A 9607-nucleotide genomic window follows, 5' to 3' on the forward strand; every position below is an offset into this window, starting at 1 on the left:
ATATTTACCCCATTTGCAGGCAGTGCTTGTAGTAGCAGCAGGGATAATAGTCTCTGGGAAGGGAGTGTGACCGTGGGATAGCAGGTATAGTAGGGAGAGATGATGCCTATAGTAACAGTGGGATAATAGTCTCTGGGAAGGGAGTGTGACTGTGGGATAACAGGTATAGTAGGGAGAGATGGTGCCTATAGTAACAGAGGGATAATAGTCTCTGGGAAGGGAGTGTGATTGTGGGATAGCAGGTATAGTAGGGAGAGATGATGCCTATAGTAACAGTGGATAATAGTCTCTGGGAAGGGAGTGTGACTGTGGCATAGCAGGTATAGTAGGGAGAGATGGTGTCTATAGTAACAGTGGATAATAGTCTCTGGGAAGGGAGTGTGACTGTGGGATAGCAGGTATAGTAGGGAGAGATGGTGCCTATAGTAACAGTGGGATAATAGTCTCTGGGAAGGGAGTGTGACTGTGGGATAGCAGGTATAGTAGGGAGAGATGATGCCTATAGTAACAGTGGGATAATAGTCTCTGGGAAGGGAGTGTGACTGTGGGATAGCAGGTATAGTAGGGAGAGATGGTGCCTATAGTAACAGTGGGATAATAGTCTCTGGGAAGGGAGTGTGACTGTGGGATAGCAGGTATAGTAGGGAGAGATGGTGCCTATAGTAACAGTGGGATAATAGTCTCTGGGTAGGGGCTGTGGCTTTGGGATAGCAGGTAGTACTACAGGTATAGAATCTATTTTCCAAAAACCTGTTATAGAGAAGGCTCCGAAATTATGGGAAGGCAATTTCTCATAGACTAAATTTTATTAAAATTGTAAAAAAAAAAAATTAAAATTTAAAAACCTGTAGTTGTATGAAGGAGTAGAAGGAATGAAGTGGAATGTTGGCTATGCACAGTTCAGTAGGCACCAAAATTAAACTGTCAGCTTTACCGGCCCCCTGCACCTAAAATCCATGACATTGAATAGCCACATTCAAATGAAACTTCTCTTATATTACTAAGCAAATGGAAATACATGGAGTCATATCCTGGTTCCTGGTTTATTTTTTAGTTGTGTTGTTTAATTACAGGAATATAAAGTCATGTGACCCGCAGGATTCCGCACAGAGCAATGAGTCAAGACTTTAGTAACCCGCTGTTTGGAAATGACATTTGAATTTAATGTAATATTAATATCCAAACATGAATAGAATTGAATTTATTTATCAATTGTATTTGGTTTTTCCTAAAGAAAGCGACGTTCCTTGGGTGGGGGTGGGGGGTGGCTAGCATGGAAGCTGCGCCTGTCACCCTATTGTGAAGCTATTATACAGCACAACATGGCAGTAATACTAATTAGGAGTAAGTATGAAAGCTCAAAAATAAATATAACACCCCAAAGTAACATATAGGGGCAGATTCACTAAGGGTCGAATTTCGAAGTTAAAAATACTTCGAAATTCGACCCTCGAATTGAAATCCTTCGACTTCGAATATCGAAGTCGAAGGATTTAGCGCTAATCCTGCGATCGATCGAAGGATTTTTCGTTCGATCGAACGATTAAATCCTTCGAATCGAACGATTTTAATCCAACGATCGAAGGAAAATCCTTCGATCAAAAAAAGGTTAGCAAACCTATGGGGACCTTCCCCATAGGCTAACATTGACTTCGGTAGGTTTTATCTGCCGAAGTAGGGGGTCGAAGTTTTTTTTAAAGGGAAAGTACTTCGACTATCGAATGGTCGAATAGTCGAACGATTTTTACTTCGATTCGTTCGATTTCGTTCGAATTCGAACGAATTTAACCAATTCGATGGTCGAAGTACCCAAAAAATACTTCGAAATTCGAATTTTTTTCATTCCAATCCTTCACTCGAAGTTAGTGAATCTGCCCCTTACTGTTGCTTTATTTCTGCTTTATGGAGTGAATTTGCTGCATATAGAGAGGAAAGGCTGGACGTGAGATTTCTGCCAATGAGCAGGATTTGGCAGCACCCATTCCCTTGGCTCATCAACCAGCCCGACGGCTCATTTACTCTTCACAAAGTACCAGTACAGACATTGGGGTAAATTTATCAAAGAGTGAAGTTCCGCCACTAGAGTGAAATTCCTCAGCTCTCAATTAATTTCGATGGGATTTTGAAAGGCGTATTTATCAATGGGTGAAAGTGAAATTTCACCCTTTGATAAATACGCCTTTAAAAACCACATAGAAATGAATGGGAAGTGGCGGAATTTCACTCTAGTGGCGGAACTTCACTATTAACTTCACTCTTTGATAAATACACCCCAAGGAGTGCAAATTCTGCAACCACAGAGCAGCCCTGGCAACTGCAACTCCCTGGGGCTGGAAGTTGTAGCTTAACAAGAGCTTACTGGAATTGCCAGCATCTCCCTAACTAACAGCTGAAAAATAGCTAGGCTGTTACTAGGGGTATATCCTACAGGAGAAAGGATCTAAAGGCTTTTTGTTCAGGGGTTGTTCACCTTTAAATTAAAGGGATACTGTCATGGGAAAACATGTTTTTTTTCAATAGCGCTGCTCCAGCAGAATTCTGCACTAAATTCCATTTCTCAAAATAGCAAACAGATTTTTTTATATTTAATTTTGAAGTCTGACATGGGGCTAGACATATTGTCAGTTTCCTAGCTGCCTCCAGTCAGGTGACTTGTGCTCTGATAAACTTCAGTCTCTCTTTACTGCTGTACTGCAAGATAACAGCTCCCTGGTAGATCTAAGAACAGCACTCAATAGTAAAATCCAGGTCCCACTGTGACACATTCAGTTACATTGAGTAGCAGAAACAACAGCCTGCCAGAAAGCAGTTCCATCCTAAAGTGCTGAAAGCACATGCCCATACAAAATGAACGGAGAAGCATTTGTTTTTTATATGGGGTCAATGACCCTCATTTAAAAGCTGGAAAGAATAATTCAAAAAATATAAAAAATATAATAAATAAGGACAATATCGACAATGAAAAGTTGCTTAGAATTGGCCATTCCATAACTTATTAAAAGTTAACCTAAAGGTGTACTGCCCGTTTAGGGGGAATATAACACAATAGGAGGTTTATGTGCAAGGATTAGCAGACTCGTGTCAGGAGAGACCATGGTTTGCAAGGCTGAGCCAATAGCACATGTTCCTTATTTTCTCGGACATTAAAAAAAATGAACAATGAATGTAAATTAGTTTTGCTGAAGTGTTCGGAAAACGAAACGCTCCGAGTGCTATCCCATCGGCAAGGGGAAGGCAGTTCGGGGAGATTAGTCGCCCAAAGAAGATGAGATTTGTCGCCGGGGGACATCCCCCCGAAACTGACCGTGTATCTCTGCCCTGAAACAGGCAAAAATCTCTGGAGCTACTTTTTGTGGCTACAAAAACCCTGCTATAGACAATACTAAGAGTTGCCTCTGCTAAAACACACTTAGTAGCTTAGTAAAGTTGATAATCTCTATTGTCTTATTTTGTAGCCTTGACAAGTAGCTGCTACTAGTAGCTCTGTGTGTCTTCACCCTTAGGGTAAGGCCACACTGGGTATTTCGGGCTACTTCGGAAAACGAATTGCCGCATGTGATTAGCGCCGGCGATTTTTCATTTTACCCAGCGCAGAGTGAGGGAAGGCGTTCGGGAGATTGGTCGCCGCAAAGATGAGGCGATTAGTCGCCAGGTGACTAAATCTCCCCGAAATGCCCAGTGTGGCCATACCCTTATAGTGTGTCGCTGGTGGCACCTACGTGCATGCAGTAAAGTATTGCCTGAGACTGATGTAACCCTACTTTGTTACGGTCTCTTTAAGTAGCAATTAACCCCTTGCAATGCAGGGCCCTGAAGTTCTCTTTGCTTGTAAAAGATACTGGGAACTGGGATTTACAGTGCAGTGCCTCCACCTAGAGGGCACTGAGGAGCATACCTCAGGGGGTTTCCGCTAGGAAAAATAAAACACACACTTTGCCCTGGGGTACCTGTATGGACTATTAACCCCAGGCACAGTCTAATGCCACAGTCCCACAGTGTGGGAATAACTCAAGAGCTCTTATGTCCCCAGGTGGCGCTACCTGCCTCAAGGTACCTTTCCCTTTGCAGTTAGTAGCCACTCCCATGTGGCAGGTACACAAGCAAGACCTGTCCTCACCCTGGGGAAACACACAGTAGCCAAAATATCCACAGGCAGGAGATAGAAACTGACTCTTCATGAAGCTCAAATGCTTTCTCAAAGTAGAGCACAAAACAGCCCTTTCCAAGCTCTTCCTGATTAATCTTTTTAAGCAGCACTGTCACACTCTACAGGTCTAGCTCTGACTGGCTGCTGCTGTAGGGGTTCCTTTATAAGCTCTGTCTGTAACCCTGTACATTTGGCTTCAAGATCAGGCACTCCCCTGGGTCCTCCTCCTCTCCCAGGGATGCACTGGGGCTTACAGCCAATTGGATGGCTCTCTAGTCTGTAATCAGGCTGGATGATGTCACAGACATAAAAACAGGGGAAGTACTTGTCTGATCCCCTACATTTCCTTGGACAAATCAGCAACGTCCTCGCTTGCCGTATGCCTTGGCATGCCTGGACAGCAAAACAGTAAATAATGTCTGTATCGCAACTGTTAGCTGAGGCCCTAACTTTGGCCTTACCTGGAGACCTGTGCTTACCCAGACCCAGTCCTTTAGATCTATCAGGGGTATCAGAGTTTTCAGGGGCCACCTTCATGCCAACAGGGTTCTCCACAGTAGTCTTCTCTCGACTCAACACCCTATCCTCTTCAGGGGATTCACTCTCACAGATGGAAGGCTCATAATAAGACTTCTGTACTGTAGAACTTTTGTAAGTCTTACAAATCACTTGGCACATGTAGCATCTCCCATAAAATCTTCTAAGCCAGTGGTGTACTTTACACAGTGCGAATTGAGTCTCACCCTCATCCAGTTTGCCTGGATGTGGCCAAGTTTGCCACACCCGTAACACTTAGGAACTTTCTTAGCCTCAGTTGGGGGTTTGGCTCTCTCAGACAGTTGAGCTTTTAATTCCTCCAACTCTCTTCTAAGTTTCTTGTTCTCTTCCAACAGTTTAGCATCAGCAGGGGATTTCTCTGTATGCCCTGAAGTTGAACTCTTTTTTACTGACACATAGGAATCCACCTCCTCTCACTGAACTCTCTCCATCAGAGCAACATACCCAGGGGGTAACTTATCCTGGTAGTGCGCTCTAATTGTCATGGCAACAGGGTCACTTTTTTCTCAGTTGGAAAATTCTCAGAGAATCCATTTCATCATCTGCAATTGCACCATGGCTCACTAGCAGTCTCAGGCCTTATTCTAGTCGAAAAATAGAAGCAGATAAATCTTCCTTCTCTTTCTGGAAGGTAGAGTAGAAGCGATAGAGCATCTCTGTAGCACTCTTTAAAGGGCCAATGTCACCTCCAGGACTTCAATCAGATCACCTGAAGTAGCATTGGGTTGACCAACCAGATGGGATTTAAAGGGGTGGTTCACCTTCAAACAACTAGTTTTTTTCCAATAGATCACTAGAAATAACAACTTTCAAGTCACACAATATAACTTTGCTGTGGGGAACCTGGGTGGACTATCAACCCCTGGCACAGTCTCTCAATGCCACAGTCCCACACTCCACTCCAGGTGGATAAATGCAGAATAAATCCGGTCAGTTCAATGTCCCTTCCCAAGAGCTCTTATGTCCCCAGGTAGTGCTACCTGCCCCAGGTACATTTCCCTTTGGAGTTAAAAGCCATTTCCACATGGCAGGTACACAAGCAAGACCTGTCCTCACCCTGGGGAAACACACAGTGGCCAAAGTATCCACAGGCAGGAGGTAGAAACTGGCTCTCCCTGAATGGCTTTCTCAAAGCAGAGCACAACACAGCCCTTTCCAAGCTCTTCCTGATTAATCTTTGTACAGAGGGAGGGTAGCACCCATCACTGTCCTGCACACTAGCAACCAGATTGCTAAAATTGCAAATTGGAGAGCCACTGGTGTAACTAGGTGTTACTGGGCACCACAGCAAATTCCTTTTAGGGCCCCTAACATATTGAGAGTTTGTCCTTTTTTATAAATATATGTTGAAATGGGGCCCCCCTATAACTCTGGGCCCCCTGCAGTCGCATGGTCTGCTTCCTCTGTAGTTACACCCCTGTAGAGAGCTGCTAAATAAAAAACTAAATAACTCAAAAATAATTAAAAACAAAAGCCAATTGCAAATTGTCTCAGAATATCACTCTCTTCATCATACTAACAATTAATTTAAAGGAGCCCTGAGAATTTCTATACCATGCACATACTGGGAATAATGCACAGATGGTGCTGAACTATAACTAGGGCAGCATGATGGCTCCATGGTTAGCACTGTTCCTGTGCAGTGCTGCCGTCATGGGATCGGTTCCAGCCAGTGCACTATGAAATGGGATCAGTATGTTACACCAGGATGTTCTGGTAGGCACAGTTACCTGTATTAAAGACTTTTATACCCATGATTTGCCCACATGCTGGAATTCTTGGGAAAACCCTTGCATTGTGGGGAAAACATTAAAACACTGGAAATGTAATCTATGGTGCTGGAAGTGTGATATGAGTTTCTCCGCTGATGAGCTGTGTACAGCAAGCAAAGGGTTACTTCCTACTCTGCTTGACTTTTGGAAACAGTGGCATAACTAGCTGTTACTTGGCCCACCAGCAAATTATTTTTAGGACCCCCTAAACATTCAGAGATTGTCCTGTTTTACCAATATATATTAAAATGGTTCATTAATTATGGCCTCATTGGCCCTCTATAACTCCTGAGCCCCTCTGAAGCTGCAGGGTCTGCTTCCTCTGTAGTTACATCCCTGCTTGGAAACCAACAAGTGATCTCCTTGGGCTGCATTCTACCGCTCTACCACCAGATGGCACCATTGTATATATTTTTTTTAATATCAGAAGCAAATTCTACATGAATGGGCAGTTATCATGATTGGAAGCAACAATTAGAAACTTTTTCTATATGAGATGATGATACCAATAAAGGTGAAAATTAACAGAGTGACTGGATAATTTCCAGGTGTGTTTTTGGACTTAAATCCAATTTAATGCCTTTGTTTTTTAACCCAAAATTTACTTCAGTGAAAAGAATTGGTTTTAAGAGGAGACAAAAGCCTTCCAGTTGGTCTCTGTGACCATATAAAGGCACAAGGCTGCAGGCTGAGTTATACAGGGAACTCTGGGTATCAATCATGTATTATAAACGATAATGTACCCCCTACTGTAAATGATAAGGATATTAGAAGTCACGGAGGGGTTGTTCTGTGACCATATAAAGACACAAGGCACAAGGCTGAGTTATACAGGGAACTCTGAGCATCACTCATGTATTATAAGGGATAATGTACCCCCTACTGTAAATGATAAGGATATTAGAAGTCACTGAGGGGTTGTTCTGTGACGGTATAAAGGCACAAGGCTGCAGGCTGAGTTATACAGGGAACTCTGAGTATCACTCTTGTATTATAATGGATAATGTACCCCCTACTGTAAATGATAAGGATATTAGAAGTCACTGAGGGGTTGTTCTGTGACCATATAAAGGCACAAGGCTGCAGGCTGAGTTATACAGGGAACTCTGAGTATCACTCATGTATTATAAGGGATCAGGCCGGACTGGCAATTTGTGGGTTCTGGCAAATGCCAGAGGGTCTGCCATAAGATGTCATAGAAATCCACTATTTAGTGGGCTGGTGGGATGCTGATTGGGCCTTTCTGTACTTGGAATGCCAGGGCCTATTTTGACTCCCAGTCCAGACCTGTAAGGGATAATGTACCCCCTACTGTAAATGATAAGGATAATAGAAGCTATGTAAAGGCACAAGGTTGCAGGCTGAGTTTACTACTGGGAATCTCCTTACCTGAGAAATGTTTCCCTATTCTCAGTGAGGAAGAGGAAGGACTTGAGCAACTGAATGAACACAAACATTCTATTTCTGCCTTTTAGGGTTGGATATGACAGATGGCATCGCAGGCACCGCTCTGGCTCAGTGATCATTTGCCATCCTGTCACTTTCTTTGGCCAGAGGTGAGAAACGTTTATACAGAACAATTACATCCCTGTGTCGGCCAGGGAACCGGGAATCATTAACTGTATCTTCAGCAAAACATGAGGGTCCCACTTAACTACTTACTGACAGATTGAGACAGAGAAATCACTGGGGCTGGTACCCATGGGGCAAGTGGATTTAATGTCTGACCAAACAAAACAAGTAGTTACTCACATTAACTCATTAGCAGCGCTCAGGTTGATATTCAGAGTTGATATTAAATGTACCTAATACTACAGATTTGGGACCGGTTATCCAGAATGCTTGTGATCTGGGTTTTTCCGGGTTTTTCTGCAAATGTTTTCCCGAAACTGCTGCAAAAATTCACCATGGACAAATTTGTTCGTGTCAAAATTGCTGTGTGTCAAAATGATTTTGACTCCCATTGACTTCAATGTGTTTTGCAAATTTTTTTGCTAATTTTTCAGTGAATAGAAACGGGACTGATTTGCTCATCACTATCCATGACCCCTGTGCCCATGATCAAATGGATCTAACAGCATTGGGTGAAGACTGGGGGGAAGGTACCAGGGAGATGTGAGTTTTTTCTGGTCGCCCATTTTCCTGGGGCCCCCTTGTGGTCAGAGGGTCAGCTTATACACAGTTTGGTCACTGCTTTGGTAGATATAGAAGATATCCAGCTCTTAAATACATCTGTGCCCACCCCTAGGGGCCCCTTTGATACTGTGGGTGCAAGACAGTTGCCTTCTCTGCCCTACCAACATAGGGGAAGCATATTGGCCATATCTACTATTACATATGAACACTTTTTAACAACATTCCCTATTTTCTCCCCATAAAATATATAAAAGTGTCTATGGGGAAAAAACTGCCAGTTCTGTTTTCTTAAGTCTGCAATACTCTCAGTGCCCATGAGGTGGAGCACCCGTCATATTCGGGCAAAAAACAATGAAACTTGAAATAAGGACTGCAAATATCACAATAACATTTATTAAATACAAACTAGGAGGGCGGAGCCACCAAACATGAACGCTTTCTGTTAAAAAAACATCAGACAACACAGAAAAAAAAACCCTCATGCTTTGTATCATGGGTTACAAAAAGAACATTATTTACAATGTAATGTACAGCCCAAGTACAAAAGCCAATTAAACCCCCCCCCCATAAAAGTACCAGTGTTGAGTCTATGGTTCTGGGTTTCTCTTTGACCCTGAGAGATCATTGATATTTTTTAAAGAATAGACAGCCCTACTGTATTTACAGTATACGCTCAAGTGGGCGGCCTTTAGAATTCATGGTGCCCCATTATAATGAAACACATCCATGGGCCCAATCTGTTTCACAGTAAGCACCGCCCCTATCATGGCAGCCGGAGCCATTGGAACTGCTGAAAGGAGCCCACTCCTGTGGGATCTGCCATATTGTTTAAGGGATTCTCCGAAGACGTAAATTAAACATCGCCATCAATTAGTGGGTTGTGATATTTCATTACATATTGCATTCATGTCTATGGAGTTTCCCTTAGCTAAGGCAAACACTATGGCAGCTGCCATATTCCTGCTTGGCTGACGCATTCACCCTAGACATCAAA

The sequence above is a fragment of the Xenopus laevis genome, chromosome 5S (genome assembly GCF_017654675.1).
Source record: "Xenopus laevis strain J_2021 chromosome 5S, Xenopus_laevis_v10.1, whole genome shotgun sequence".
Taxonomy (NCBI): domain Eukaryota; kingdom Metazoa; phylum Chordata; class Amphibia; order Anura; family Pipidae; genus Xenopus; species Xenopus laevis.